Consider the following 14,303-nt stretch of genomic DNA (forward strand, 5'->3'; position numbering starts at 1 on the left):
TCGAGGATTGAGCCATGCGGGTGCGATGCAAATTTGAAGCATGGCATGTTTGTGGAGAAGTAGTCAGAGCGAGGTTGAGGCATGGTCGGGATGATGTCGGAGTCGGAGATCGAGTTGGAGCGAGCGGATCTCAGAAGAGGAGTTTCAGAGCCCATTCACCTAATCTGGGAGTGAGGTTGGACCAATCTAAGCTCCAAACTGATTTGAAAAGGTTGAGAAAGGCCTCGGGCTGGGCGACAGTGTACAGGCCCAGAACGTATTGCTGTGGTAGGGCCCGGGGTCTAACGCAGGGAATGACCTTGTGCTTGAATAATTAAATGCTCGCCCAGATAGGCTGTAAAGACAGGGTGCTGGGACCAGAGGCAAGGGTCTGGCCAATTCTGCTTGCTCTTCTGCAGCATTTTCTCCTCCCTCTGCAGTGCTGAAGCTGTGAGACTGCTCTGGCTGCTACGTGCTTTGTGCCTGTGACCTTTGCAGTGATTTGCCCCGCTGTGTAATGAACTGAAACCAAGGCTATGGGTTGCTCTGGGCTCCAGGTCTACGGACTCAGTTTGGTGCAGAATGCTTTTTTTGTTTGCATGATTTGTGTTTTCTCCCCCTCTTTCTCTGCACTTTGGGTGTTGGTCTTTTTTTCAAATTGTTTATTTTTTCGGGTTCCTTGCTTTGTGACTGCCTTCACGCAGACCAATCTCAAGGTTGTATAATTTATACATACTTTGATAATAAATGTACTTTGAGTCCTTGAATTCTTTGAATCTATGTTCATTTTACATGATTGCTGAGATTTATTTGACAGTTTGGTGTTTCTGCCCAGGGTTTGGGATTCTCAGAAAGTCAGACTGGACCACTGCAAATCCTCCACAAGCAGGTTGTTTGATTTCTGGACCAGTGGTTCTCAGCGTCGGCCATATGTCCCCAAGTGGGTCACGGTGGATATTGTGGGGACCTCAAGTGAAAAAAAAAGAAATGGGGGCCACAGGAGCATCTGAAAGGGCCATGGTAAGTTTACTGTTTTAATGGAATATTACTAAAATACATCAATAAATAATAAATGAATATATGTCATTGCAACCTTGATTGAAATAAATGGGAAAATATGCTAGATGATGCAAATGAGGAAGCACAACAGCTTATGCATGTGTTTGTATGTGGGGGGGGGGGCGGTATGGGGGGGCATGCAACATATCATTAATTGTCTCTGCTCCTGGTCGACCATGTAAAAATCACTGTTCACACCCTGCAGGGTCGCCCACTGAGCTGCACTCCACATCCACCCCCAAATCACAAACTGCAAACTGGGCGGGTCGGTCTGCAGCAAGTATGCAGCAGGAGGCTGGTTCGGTTTGCCTTTCACTGTCCTGTGCTACTTACAAAACATGACAAGAAGGTTGCAGTTACTGCTACGGGGTCATCTGCCAGAAACAGCTAAACTGCAGAGAGTTGCTACCAGATATTCAAAAACCCGTCAGTTTGCGTCGGTTACAAGGATCTCACGAAATACCCAAAGTAACAATATTAAGTTGCTGGTTGGAAGAGTTTTATATATTATAAATAAAGTATCCTTTTCAGGGCTTTGAAATTGTTTAATTTTTCATATAATATATTTAACATATCATAATATCATAACCTGTTAAAAGATGATGATTGATTTACATTGGAATAATTAGTACAGTTGACCAAAAAATACACCTTAGCAACTATTGGAGACTATGGAGGGTGGGGACAATAGAGGTAAATGAAAGTCAGAAGTGGGCCTCGAGCAGCAAAGGCTTGAGAACCACTGTTCTGGACAAAGGCTAAAAAGTTTCCAATGCATTTTATCTTGTACACTGGGCAGCATGTCGTTAATCACATGAACCTGATGCATCCTATTTCATTTACATTTCCACAATGACAAAGCCTGAGCTTTTATAACCAAATAATACATACTCACTAATACTCTGAATTTCATCTTCACTGCTAAATATTCTAAGAGTTTTGAAGTAGCAAGCCAGAATTAACCATATAACCATATAATAATTGCAACATGGAAACAGGCCATTTCGGCCCTTCTAGTCCGTGCCGAATGCTTACTCTCACCTAGTCCCACCTACCTGCACTCAGCCCATAACTCTCCATTCCTTTCCCGTCCATATAGCTATCCAATTTTACTTTAAATGACAATATCGAGCCTGCCTCTCCCATTTCTACTGGAAGCTTGTTCCACTCTCTGAATAAAGAACTTCCCCCTCGTGTTACCCTTAAACTTTTGCCCCCTAACTCTCAACTCATGTCCTCTTCTTTGAATTTCCCCCACTCTCAATGGAAAAAGCCTATCCACATCAACTCTATCTAACCCCCTCATAATTTTGAATACCTCTATCAGATCCCCCCTCAATCTTCTACGCTCCAAAGAATAAAGACCTATCTTGCTCAACCTTTCTCTGTAACTTAGGTGCTGCAACCCAGGTAACATTCTGGTAAATCTTCTCTGTACTCTCTCTATTTTATTGACATCTTTCCTATAATTCGGTGACCACAACTGTACACAGTACACCAAATTTGGCCTTACCAATGCCTTGTACAATTTTAACATTACATCCCAACTCCTATACTCAATGCTCTGATTTATAAAGGCCAGCATACCAAAAGCTTTCTTCACCAGCCTATCCACATGTGATTCTACCTTCAGGGAACTATGCACCATTATTCCTAGATCCCTCTGTTCTACTGCATTCTTCAATGTCCTACCATCTACCATGTATGTCCTGTTTTGACTAGTCCTACCAAAATGTAGCACCACACCCTTATCAGCATTAAATTCCATTTGCCATCTTTCAGCCCACTCTCTTAACTGGCCTAAATCTCTCTGCAAGCTTTGAAAGCTTACTTCATTATCTACAATGCCACCTATCTTAGTATCATCTGCATACTTTCTAATCCAATTTACCTCCCCATCATCCAGAACAGTAATGTATATGACAAACAACAGTGGACCCAGTACAGATCCCTGAGGCACACCACTAGTCACCGGCCTCCAACCTGACAAACAGCTATCCACCACTACTCTCTGGCGTCTCCCATCCAGCCACTGCTGAATCCATTTTGGTGGCATCCGTTAGTCTTGCGAGATCATGGATCTGCTCCTGGACTACTTCAATATTAATACCTAACGATTGAACCTTCCTAACTAGCCTTCCATGTGGAACCTTGTCAAAGGCCTTACTGAAGTCCATATAGACAACATCCACCGCTTTACCCTTGTCAACTTTCTTATTAACCTCTTCAAAAAATTCAATAAGATTTGTCAAACATGACCTTCTACGCACAAATCCATGTTTACTGTTCCTAATCAGACCCTGTCTATCCAGATAATTATATACACCATCTCTAAGAACACTTTCCATTAATTAACCCACCACTGACGTCAAACTTACAGGTCGATAATTGATAGGTTTACTCTTAGAACACTTTTTAGGCAATGGAACAACATGAGCAATACGCCAGTCCTCTGGCACCATCCCCGTTTCTAATGATTTTTGAAATATTTCTGTCAGAGCTCCTGCAATTTCTACACTAACTTCCCTCAAGATCCTAGGGAGTATCCTGTCAGAACCCGGGGACTTAACCACTTTTATATTCCTTGAAAGCACCAATACTTCCTCTTCTTTAATCATCATAGTTTCCATAACTTCTCTACCTGTTTCCCTTACCTTATACAATTCAATATCTTTCTCCTTAGTGAATACCGAAGAAAAGAAATTGTTCAAAATCTCCCCCGTCTCTTTTGGTTCCACACATAGCTGTCCACTCTGATTCTCTAAGGGTTTAGAGTTTTCTCCCGTAATATTCCCTGGAGTTTAGAGATTCTTCTGTAGCCACAAGAATGTTACTTGTCACTAAAACTGTCTTCAGCTAGAGCAAGCAAATGGCTTGCAGGGTGATATGCTCTTGATTCAGAGGAATGTGGCCTCCTAACTGAGATACACTCATTCTCATGGGAAATCACTGGAAATCAGCTGAGCTGACAGAAATTGAAACAGGAGAGAGCCCCCTGGCCCGTGCACTTTTTCTTTCATTTAATGTCATATCGGCTGATTTTCATCCTGGCGTATAACAATAAACTATAAAATAAGCTTTTTTTTAACTGTGCCCATGGTCTGTTCTTTATCAAATCATGGTATTGCTTTGCACTGCTGTAACTATATGTTATAATGATGTGGTTCTGTCAGCGTTAGTCTTTGGTTTGTCCTGTTTTTCTGTGATATCACTCTGGAGGAACGTTGTATCATTTCCTAATGCATGCATTTCTAAATGACAATAAACTAGGACTGAGTGTTCTCATAACCTAAATATTGTTTCAAACAAATGCAGAGCCTCATAAGTCTGGCAAGCATTTGGTTGCCATATTCACGTCTGAAATGGATGAAGGAAATGACTTCAATCCTTTATAATTATCTACGTTCTCAAGGGCCTTTTCCCAATATTGATGTATCACTAGCATAGACAAATATGAGAAGAAATGTCACAAAATAGCAGTTAAACTATTGCAATGTTTTACTTTTTAGAGTAAACTTTTATCTAGAATTAGCAGCTGTGAAGGCCAAGTCTTTATGTATACTTAAGGCAGAGGTTGAAAGATCCTTGATTGGTCAGGGCATGAAGGGATACGGGGAGAAGACAGGAGTTTGGGACTGAGACGAAAATTGGATCAGCCATGATGAAATGGTGGAGCAGGCTTGATGGACCAAATAGACTAATTCTGCTCCTATATGTTATGGTCTTATGATTTACTTTGAAGTATTGCTGACTATTTTGAATTTATTGCGAAGAAAATTTCCAACACACTGTCGTTAATTTTTGAATCCTTTCACTCTCCAGAAGTCTGCCTCCTTTGTCTGCTGAGCAGCCCCTCACTTAAGAAAAGCATTACCTTCATTTAGTAATGTTAACTGATAAATGGAGAATAATGATTGATAATGATCAATGGGGGAAAAGAAGCATTTGGTTTACTCATACACAAAATGCATGAGGAACTCAACAAGTCAGGTAACGTCAATAGAGGGAGATAAACAGTCAACATTTTGGGCTGCAATCCTTCATTGGGACTGGAAAGGAAGGGGACAGAAGCCTGGATAAGAAGGCAGGGGTAGGGGAAGGCGTATAAGCTGGCAGGCGATAGATGAGACCAGGTGTGGGGGAAGGTGGATGGTTGGGGGAGGGGGGGATAAAGCAAGAAGCACAAAGCTAGGAGGGGACAGATGGAAGAAAAACATCCAAGGAGAGTACAATGGGTGTTACAGTTATGCTGAAAATAGAAATTCTACAGAAAGGAGAATCTGGAACAAAATGCTTTAGGAACCCAAGAGAAGGGTCTTGACCCCAAATGTCCACCAGCATTTCTTCATTACTGCTGCAGGAGCAGCTGAGTTCCTCCATTGTTCTCTGCTTTTTTATTGGAACAGTCTCTCTGCGACTGCCATCCTCTCCTGCAGTATCCTTCTCTTCAAAGATCAGGGTGACGAGGCTGTGGATTTGGGACTGAAGCTCTTCACTGCTCAATTCTAACATGTTAGCAGGGATAGGCGAAATAAGTGCAGGAATGCGAGAGCAGCTCAAGGAAATGTTAATCATTCAACTGGTGAGGAAGAGTTTGAATGGTTTGAGTAAAAGCTACAGAGAGTCCTGGTTGGTGCTTTGAGGATGGGAATGCTTTCGACATGTGGTGAAGGAAGGTAAAAGTGGAACTTGCCAAACTAACCAAAGGTGATGGTATAAAGCATAGAACAATGTGCTCAGCAGAGCACACAAAAACCTCAGCTGTGGCTGGATGAAAACCCATTGCATTGAAATGATAATAGCATCTACTCCCAAGTCCCTGTTATTGTTAAATGTGACATCTGCACTCTGCATATCATGGCTGCGGATGAGTTTCCAGGCCTCCTGCTCACTCTACCTCCACATTTTCTGCTGGGCTTCTGTCATGAGATGCCAGACCCTGCCAGTTCAGGAGCACCTGACACTTGCGGTTAATTGCTCCCTCAATCTCTGGTCGTTCTTATGAAGGCAGTACTTATTGTTCTAGTTCGAGAGACCAATTTCATCTCATTCTTGCAGCCTGGGATTTGACAGGTTGTTTATGAGGGGGTGATTGAAAGGAATCAGCTTTTGGGGGACTTGAGGGTCTTAAAGTTGGTCATGCGACATATTTCTGTTGACACTGAGTGCTTTGGGCCCACATCGATGGTGATAATGGATCAGATGAAGTAGTGGTCAGTTTATCTGTTAGCTTCGCCTGCAGTAACATTGGTACCCTGGATATCTTTGTGGACTCTTAATGAGACAATGATATAATCCAGTAGGTAACAGTGCATGAAACTGGGGGTTGCCACAGCTTGCTGGCTAGCATAACACTTCATAGCATCAATGATAGGGGTTCAATTCTTGCCACTGTCTAGAAAGAGTTTGTGCTCCCTGTGACTGTGTGGGTTTCCTCCAGGTGCTCTGGTTTTATTTTACATTCCAAAGATGTGTAAATTAGTAAAAGTTAGTAACTTATGAATATGCTGTGTTGGAGGCGGAAGCATGTGGGCTGCCCCAGCACATCCTCAGATGCATTCCACAGTATTTTTGGATGTTTCAATGTATATGTGACAATTAATGCTAATCTGTATTTATCTCTCTGTCAAAACAAGGTGTTTATTATGAATTTTAATTTAAATTTGAATTTATTTAAATCTTACATCCATCCCACAACATAAGGGATTAAAAATCTTTGTGTTGTGACTCTGTTACATTGTACAGACATGTGAGTTTCTAGGTCTAATGGCTTGTAGAAAGAAGCTGTCCCATAGCCTTTTGGTCCTGGTTTTAATGCCGTGGTACCATTTACCAGATGGAAACAGCTGAAACTGTCTATGGTTGGGGTGACTGATGTTCCCGATAATCTTCCAGGCCTTCTTTACTCACCTTCTGCCGTAAATGTCCTCAATGGAGGGAAGTTCACATCCACAGATGTGTTGGGCTGTTGGAACCGTTTTCTGCAGTGCCCAGCGATCAAGGTTGGGGCAGTTTCCATACCACCCTGCGATACAGCCAGTCAAGGTGCTCTTAGTGGTGTCCCTGTAGAAGGTCTTGAGGATTTGGGAGCTCGTGCAGAAAGTCTTCAGTCGCCTGGGGTGGAAGAGATGCTGGTGTACTTTTTTTTTGCCTCACAGCCAGTGTGTACAGTCCAGGTGAGATCTTGTGTGATGTGCATATCAAGGAACTTGAAACTACTCACCTTCTCAAATGCAGTCCCATTGATGTCGATCGGGGACAAAACCACGCTCTAAATATTTCACTAAGAGAAGGACCAGTAAGAGTTGTTCCTTCCTATTTGCTAATCATGCCCTGTTGGAGGGTTGAGTCCCTTCCCACTCTTAAATTGCTGTAACTTAGGAGGATTATTTTGTCCCGCTTTAGCTACAGGATAGAATTTTTTCAAGTTTGGAATATATAGGGCCTGTCTCCTAAAACCCTCACTAATTTTTATAGATGCACCATAGAAAGCATTCTTCTAGGGTGCATCACAATCTGGCATGGAAGTTGTCCTGTCCAAGACCAGAAGAAGCTGCAGAAGATCGTGAACACAGCCCAGCACATCACATGAGCCAATCTTCCGTCCTTGGACTCACTTTACACTGCATGCTGTCGGAGCAGCGTGGCCAGGATAATCAAGGACACGACCCACCCAGCCAACACACTTCTAGTCCCTCTTCCCTCCAGGAGAAGGCTCAGGAGCTTGAAGACTCGTACGGCCAGATTTGGGAACAGCTTCTTTCCAACTGTGATAAGACTGCTGAACGGATCCTGACCCAGATCTGGGCCGTACCCTCAAAATATCCGGACCTGCCTCTCGGTTTTTTTGCACTACCTTACTTTCCATTTTCTATTTTCTATTTATGATTTATAACTTAAATTTTTAATATTTACTATCAATTTGTACTCCAGGGAGAGCGAAGCGCAGAATCAAATATCCCTGTGATGGTTACAGGTTCTAGTATCAATTATTTGGCGACAATAAAGTATAAAGTATAAAGTATATAGCCAACTCAGGATTGGGGTGAATTCACAGATGACTGTAGCTTGTTGGCTCTGCACCAGAGTGAGCCAAAGGATGTTAAGACATTCACTTAACATCAATTTGCTATCAGTTCTTGATAGCAAATTTCCCTCTTTGAAGTTTTATTTTTCAGAAGAGGGTGCATTCAGTATCCTCTACTTTAAACATGACCACCTCCTGCTTGTGCTTTACCCAAGGTCAAGCTGTCTGAGCTCCTGCACTACGATTGCAGAGAAGTGTTCTGATCTGATACTCCTGGGATTGTTCATGAGGATCTTGACATTCTTGTTTCTAAATTTCCTATTATGGAGTAGTTGTTCACTCTGTGTGTGCTCTTTTAACGTAACTGCTTTAGCAAGGCCATTGACAAGGTCCCACATGGGAGTTTGGTCAAGAAAGTTCAGTTGCTAGGGATTCAGGATGAAGTAATGAATTGGATTAAACATTGGCTTAGCTGGAAAAGCAGGAATGTGGGAGCAAATTGTTGCCTTTTTGAATGGAGACCAAGAACTAGTGGTGTGCTGCACGGATCAGTGCTGGATCTGCTGTTGTTTGTCATCTATATCAGTGCCATGGGTGATAGGGTAATAAAATGAATAAGCAAATTTGTGGCTGGCATCAAGACTGGGGGCATAACGGAGAGCAAGGATGGAGATCAAAGCTTGCTGTGGAATCTGGACCAGTTGGATAAAAGGTTCAATTTCATGTCAGAGAAATGTATACAATAAACATCCTGAATGCTTTTTCTTCGCAAAACATACGCGAAAACAGAGAAGTGCCCCAAAGAATGAACGACAGTTAAACGTGAGAACCTCAAAGACCCCCTCCCGCGCGTAAGTGGTAGCAAGGCAACAATAACCCCCTCCCCCAACAAAAAGACGCACCTGCTACTGAGCAGGAGTGTGAGCTAAGTGATAGCAAAGACACAGACCTTGCAGTTACCCCAAAGACTATCACATTTCACTCAGCATTCGGCAACCCAGAGGTTCTCTCTCTCCCTAATAAGGGAGAGGGAGGTGTCCCCCATTTTCATAGCGAGCGGGAGACATAACAACAACCCGCTGGTTTATGATGTTAAAAAGTCCATTTTGTCGCTTTTTACGAGCTCTTTGTCTGAAAATCACAAAGATCTCGGGTCTTCGGGCCCACAGTGAAAGATTTTCCAGTCTCCCCGACACACAAGTCTCCTGACATGACACTGACCCTCAATCCGCCTGTCTCCAGAGCCCCAAGATCTTAGGCTTCCAAACACTAGGCTGCCTCTCAGGCCGAACCCTTGGAGTGCTGAACAGCCGCAGGTTCTGAAACCTCGAGAACGGGTCCCATTCCCACATAGAACCGAAGTCTGCGTGTAACTCCAGGTCAGGGTCTACAAAAGAACCCTGAGAGGGAAAAATAAAGATATTAGCAATGGAAACAGAGCTGCTTCTGAAGATAAAAGTAAAGGAGTCGCTGTTTAGCACCATCTTAACTCCGCCTCCTCCACCAGTCCACCAGTGGGCTGCAAGGTGGCAGATAATATTTAATGAAGACAAGTATGAGCTCTTGCACTTTAGGAGGACAAACCAGGGCGGGACTTATGCAGTGAGGGGCAGGGCACTGAAGAGTGCTGTACAGCAAAGGGATTTGGAAATACAGATTCATAATTCCTTGAAACTGGTGTTACCCTTGAGGACTTGAATTACAGGGAAAGTTTGAACAAGGTAGGTCCCTATTCCCTAGAGCACAGGTGAATGAGGGGAGACTTGATTGAGGTATGCAAAATTATGAGGGGATTAGATAGCAAATTTCTGCGAATGGAATTCTTTTTGGCACAAAACACAAGGTGATCATTGAAATTACAAATTACATCAAGGTCTGAAACTTGACAGTCATACAGCCAGAACATGCTGCCAGCTCACTCCTGGTCTCTTGGCTAAGGATAAACACCATCTAATATGCAAATACTGACCTGCTAGGTACAGCTGCCATCAGGTCAATATTTGCATATTTGGTGAAGTTTGGATTGCATAATGTCCTGTTTATATCGTGGTGGGAAATTGCACAATGCAATGGAGCAGTGTGTGTGACTAGAACAAGCCCTTCTCACAAGATCAACTTAATCGCTGGCCAATTCCATTTCTCTGAGCTAGACAGATTGTCAAACCCATCACTTCTCCGCAACGACTTTAAATAAACCAAAAGTTTAATAATAATAATTTTTAACAGTTTAAACATTTAAATTCACTTAAAATCATTTAATTAGGAAACTGAATTAAAACAAAATGTATGTAATTGCTTTTCCTGCTTTTCCACGGTAGTTAGACTCAACACAGATTCTCCAGTGTAACTGCTAAGGAATTGCAGTAAGTTCTTACATTGCTGGTGAAGTCCTGTAATAGACATTTTCGATGCAATGTTTCATTTTTCCTAACTGAATTAAAAACATAGATTTTGTATATGACAAGTAATTGGCTGAGACAGAGCTTTGATGTGATGCCTTTTCTGATGAGAAGGGGATTAGAGAGAAGAAATTTGCAGTGGGAAATTCAAACAAGATTCTGGGAAACATTTTTTACCCATCAGACCTGGGAAAGAACTCAATGCCACAAGCAACACAAGTTGGATCATTAATATTCACTTAAATATTTTACACATACAGTACAGATACTAAGGCATTTTTATAGCCAACCTTTGACACTTGTGTAGGCTGTAAGTAATAAGAATACACAAAACTCTAGACCACAAATAGATGATTCCATGTATTTATAATCTGATTTATTTCACAATCTATTCCGGAGGAGAAATAAATCCTTTTGACATCTAACCCACAACAATATTTATGAAACTAATACACAATCCCTACATTGTCCCTGGCTAAGCTAATTCAAAGTATCTCTCCGGACCTGCACAGTCCATTGTCTAAGTTTAAATGAGGGAGGGGGGGCCTCCGTCGGTCAGAGTTGACTGTGAATATTGCGTCCTAGCTGTCTAGGTACGCAAGCCTGGGCAGGACGATCTGGTTGTAGCCCACGTAGCAAGCTCCCCCTCTTGACACATCTGATGAACCCAAAGGAACAGCAGAAACTGATACAGTTTGGTACCAGCAGCATCACAGGAGTTGCCAATCAGCATTGAACTCAGTGTAAGACTGCCTTAGGGATTCCAGCTCTGGATTCCTCCCTTGGGGTTTGCTCCTGAAGACTTCACCGTGAGAGGGTCTAGCCGCAAGGCAGTGGAGGTTTGAGATCAAAGTTTTTCTTTTCCTAAAGGAGCTGCCAACCACGACTGATAAGCCCCATCTGCCCAAAGCAACTGGTTTTAGGGTGCCAGTAACCCACCTTTTCCCCTTAACTGTCGGTAGAAATGGTTCTGCCGGACTTGATTGTCAGAGCCTATTTGAGGCACATGACCATTGGGAGCATTTACTAGGTAGTGAGGTAGTGGGAGCTTGTCCCCATTACCACCCCTGGCTATAACAACCTTAATGTAAGTACTTCATCTAAAATCAATGTTCCTCTGCTTTCATAAAATTCATCTATCTGAGCCTAACGGGAAGAGTGAGGGAGTTTAAAATAATTGCAAATGGAGATTTCCCTTTGTGAAACATTTCAACAGGCACACAGGAAGCTGGGAGCTCCAATGCCGTAATCAACTCTGCTTGTTGACACCACTCCCATAGGCCGAAACAAACAGGTGATGAATCAGCATTTAGGAAGGAAATTAAAAATCTGACTGCGTGGTGAGATAACAACCCCTTACTCAAAGTCAGCAAAACCAAGGACCTGATTATTGCCTTCAAGGGGAGAAAACCAGGGGTCCATCAGCCAGTCCTCTCTGGAGGGTCAAAGATGGAGAAGAATATCAACTTTAAACTGCTTGGTGTTATTATTTTGGAGATCTGTCCAGGGCCCAGTACGATCATGAAAAAAGCATAGCAGTGCTTCTACTTCATTTGGTGTTTACGAAGACATAGCATGACATCTAAAGCTTTGACAAACTTCTCTAGATGTGTGGTGAAGAGTATATTGACTGGCTGTATCACAGCCTGATATGGAAACACCAATGCCCTTGAATGGAAAATCCAACATAACATACCTGTCTATCACAGGTAAAGCCCTCCCCACCCCTGAGCACATCTACATGAAATATAGTTGCAAGAAAGCAGCATCTATCATTAGGGGAACTGCACCACCCAGGTCATGCTCTGTTCTTGCTGCTGCCGTCAGAAAGAAAGTACAGGAGCCTCAAGACTCACACCACCAGCTTCAGTAATAGTTATTACCCCTTAACCATCAGGCTCTTGACTTAACCAAATAGAATTACATCACTCAAATTCACTTATCCCATCAATGAAATGTTCCCACAACTTATGGACTCATTTATCTCATGTTCTCAATACTTATTTTTTATTTCTTCTTGTTATTTATTTCTTTTTGTACTTGCACAGTTTGTTGTCTTTTGCTCATTGGTTGAATGCCCAATTTGGTGTGATCTTTCATTGATTCTATTATGGTTATTATTCTACTTTGGGCCTATTTAGAATGCCCACAAGAAACTGAATCTCTGGGTTGTTTATGGTGACATATATGTGCTTTGAACTTAGGAGTTTAATCTGGACAAAGGTGAAGTGTTGTGCCTTGGTAAGTCAAATGTAAAGGGATAACCTCAGCAGTGTTGAATGAGCATAGAGATCTTAGGGTCCAAGTTCATAGCTCCATGAAAGTGGCTACACAGATTGATAGGGTGGTTAAGAAAGCAGATGTCATGCTTGGCTTTTTTAGTTGATGTACTGAGTTCAAAAGTCAGGAGGTTATGTGGAGTATTGCATACAGTTCTGGTCGCTCTATTATCGGAAGATCGCCTCACTTTCGGAAGGATGTGGAAGCATTGGAAAGGGTACAGAGGAGATTCACCAGGATGCTGCCTGGTTTAGAGAGTATGCATTATGATCAGAAATTAAGGGAGCTAGGGCTTTACTCTTTGGAGAGAAGGAGGATGAGAGGAGACATGATAGAGGTGTACAAGATAATAAGAGGAATAGATAGAGCGGATAGCCAGCGCCTCTTCCCCAGGGCACCACTGCTCAGTACAAGAGGACATGGCTTTAAGGTAAGGGGTGGGAAGTTCAAGGGGGATATTAGAGGAAGGTTTTTTACTCAGAGTGGTTGGTGCATGGAATGCACTGCCTGGGTCAGTGGTGGAGGCAGATACACTAGTGAAGTTTAAGAGACTACTAGACAGGTATATGGAGGAATTTAAGGTGGGGGTTTTTTATGGGAGGCAGGGTTTGAGAGTCGGAACAACATTGTGGGCCGAAGGGCCTGTACTATGCTGTACTATTCTATGTTCTATGTTCTATATTAAGACCATTGAGGCTTTGGAGTGGATGCAGACGTTTTTACCAAGATGCTGCCTGGATTTGAGCGCATGTGCTATAATAAGAAGTTAACCAAACTTGTGTTATTTCCTCTAGATCACTGGAGGAGCAATCTAATAGAGGTTTATAAGATTTTGAGAGTAATAGGCAGAGTAGACAGACTATCTTTCTCCCAAGGTTGAAATGTCAAATATCAGAGGGCACGCATTTAAGAGGATCTTTTCAAAGGAGATGTGAGGGGCAATATTTTTACATAAAGAATGATGGTGCCTAGAATGCACTGTCTGGGGCAGTGGTAGAGGCAGGTACTTTAGGGACTTTTAAGAGATATTTGGATAGGCAAAGGAATGTGAGAAAAATGGAAGGGTATGGACATTGCGTAGGAAGAAGAGATTAGTTTAGTTGGCCACTTGATTACTAATTTTAATGATTCTGTTCCTGTGCTGTACTGTTCTATGATCTATATCCCTATGGAGATTTTTCAGCACATTAGTATATTACCAAAATACTACCAGTATGTCTCCTGTTCCACTAGGGGCCTACATACCCTTGACTAGTGCTATTCATCAATCTAAGATGCCTCCCGAGCCACCCATTGTTCACACAGTGGTAAATCAGACCACCAGTCTGTGCTCCAGAAGCAGAAATGTGGGAATCCAGTACAGAAAGTCATGACGCAGCAAAGTTCGCTCGCCTAAAGGAAGCTGTCTGCTGACACGAGTATCTGTTTCAGAAGCAGCAGGAAAACATTGACCACTGAGTCGGCAGTCTCAACCAACTCTCCACCTCATTACAGCAACCCCCACACTCGTCAACCTCCTCCCTTAGAGCACCAGAGCAAGGTTTCGAAGGAACCCCAAC

General features: G+C 42.7%; 1 long non-coding RNA gene across 1 annotated transcript in view; it reads left to right on the plus strand.

The window, feature by feature from the left end:
- The first annotated feature begins 564 nt into the window (after positions 1-564).
- The window catches only part of LOC134336505 (uncharacterized), a 58,203-nt gene continuing 44,464 nt past the window's right edge, over positions 565-14,303 (plus strand). The window contains exons 1-2 of the long non-coding RNA XR_010015808.1: positions 565-695; positions 815-999. This is a non-coding gene — a long non-coding RNA (uncharacterized LOC134336505). The remainder of the gene's footprint in view (positions 696-814; positions 1,000-14,303) is intronic.

The sequence above is a fragment of the Mobula hypostoma genome, chromosome 22, assembly GCF_963921235.1.
Source record: "Mobula hypostoma chromosome 22, sMobHyp1.1, whole genome shotgun sequence".
NCBI lineage: Eukaryota > Metazoa > Chordata > Chondrichthyes > Myliobatiformes > Myliobatidae > Mobula > Mobula hypostoma.